At 41.2% G+C, this 1739-nt stretch overlaps 1 long non-coding RNA gene across 1 annotated transcript in view; it reads left to right on the top strand.

Moving 5' to 3' along the window:
• LOC106526503 (uncharacterized) overlaps positions 1–111 on the top strand; it is an 11649-nt gene extending 11538 nt beyond the window's left edge. The window contains exon 3 of the long non-coding RNA XR_001311260.1: positions 35–111. This is a non-coding gene — a long non-coding RNA (uncharacterized LOC106526503). The remainder of the gene's footprint in view (positions 1–34) is intronic.
• Positions 112–1739: the final 1628 nt, after the last annotated feature.

Below are 1739 nucleotides of genomic sequence, written 5' to 3'. Positions count from 1 at the left end.
GCCTTAAAGTAATGTATTAATTAGGATTAAATAGGATTAAATAGGCTCCTATTTAATTTTAGGCTAAAATTTTAGTTTAAATCTTATTTACCTTATTATGCAAATGAAAAATTTCAGCTGGACAATGTGTATTTTATGCGAGATGTATGTATGTTTGATTATTTGTCGATTCTAAAGAATCGAAGGGGGGATATGTGGTGAATTTTCATGTACTGTGCCTTTAAGACGCGTGAGCGCGCCCGTCAGACCGTGAGCGCGCCCGTCAGGCGGACGCGCGCCCTTTTGTTCAGAGTCCAGCTTAACATCACGCTGTGTGGACCTATGTTCCATCTCTCTCGTCAATAAACATGTCCAAAGCTGAAGAATTATCGTCATTTTTCCAGTCCTGTGTTAGCTGAGAGTCAAAAACTCAAAGGAAGAAGCCTTGTGATTTTCCAGCAGCTTACAGGCAGGACGCGCGCTGATTTTCCAGCCACCCACCAGGAGAGAAACCCGGCAGCACCAGCCGAGAGCAGACGGGAGCAGACAAAGAGAGACGGAGGGTCCGAGCAACCGACAAAGCCCAGCAGAACCGRACCGGACCGAGACACGACAAAATGGCGACGAGGATGGGATCTGTAAAGCTTTAAAAGGTTAATATCAGATTAACGGAGGTTTTTCACGGCCGTAATTACTTCTGTTTTATTTGATTAATGCCTTAAGAGGCTCAGAGCGGGTCATGTGCGGGTTTTTGTCGACTGCTAACAGCGTTGGGCTCCAATAATTTCTGTTTTTTGTCGTTGTTTTGTTTTGTATTGTGCGTTGAACCTTGCTAATTTCTTTGTTATTTTAATGAYGTGTTCCCGCCACAGAGATTGTGTGTTCTCTGGGAGTATATGAGTTAAAAGTGCGCGTACTAATGAAGTAAAGTGTGGAGTTGCAACTCTAAGTGTTTATGTTGGCTGCGCCTACCTGGTTAAATTGAAGGGTCGACAAAGAGACGTCTTTGGTCATCCTGTTGGCTACTGGTAGTGAGCGGTATATGAAGCCGTTCAGCCCAGATTCTTTTGTTATTTCRCCTGTATAGGAGTAACGGTTGCAGTTTCTTTTAAGGCCTAAAGTTCTGTGTAATCCCGATGAAAAAGGACAGTGGAGGTAATAAAAAACCTGGGTGGTGGAAGCTTTGTATGAATAATGGTAGTTTAAAGGGGACACGTCAGGGATTTTTTATTGTTGTTTTTTTTTTAAATTTCTGTTCAAACAAGGAGTACAGATCTGTGTGTTTCTGTCTTAAATGTGTGTTTGATGTTAAATGTGGGGTTTTCTTGTTGTTTTTTCTGTTTATTGTTTGTGAATTAACTTGGCGCCATTTGGGCCTGAATTCAAATAGTGGGGGTGCTTCGAAGCTTTTTCTGGCTGAGAGTTCCTTTGTCTTGTCTAAGAAGTGATTTATGACAGTGGGGGTTGTTTTTCTGCTGCTGTGAAAACATATGGACTGCATTAACCTGTTTTTTTTCTCTCTATCTATAGTCTTTTGTTTGGAGCGCCTCCTGCTGCTGGTGAGAGAGACAACTCCTGCTGCAGGACTGAGGGGTGCTGCTCCTATTTTTTGCAAGGCGAGTAATTTTGGTTTTATCCACAAACTAAAAAAGATTAAAAAGGGAGAGAAACAAAGCATTATTTTGGTTTTTTGTCATTTTTTTGAGTGTCAGTGACCATTCAAGATTAAATCCAAACTCAAATTAATAATTACTTTATTG

Source organism: Austrofundulus limnaeus, unplaced genomic scaffold (assembly GCF_001266775.1).
Source record: "Austrofundulus limnaeus strain Quisiro unplaced genomic scaffold, Austrofundulus_limnaeus-1.0 Scaffold279, whole genome shotgun sequence".
NCBI lineage: Eukaryota > Metazoa > Chordata > Actinopteri > Cyprinodontiformes > Rivulidae > Austrofundulus > Austrofundulus limnaeus.
Note: the sequence above shows the minus strand (reverse complement) of the source record. Positions and strands in the feature narration are given on the sequence as shown.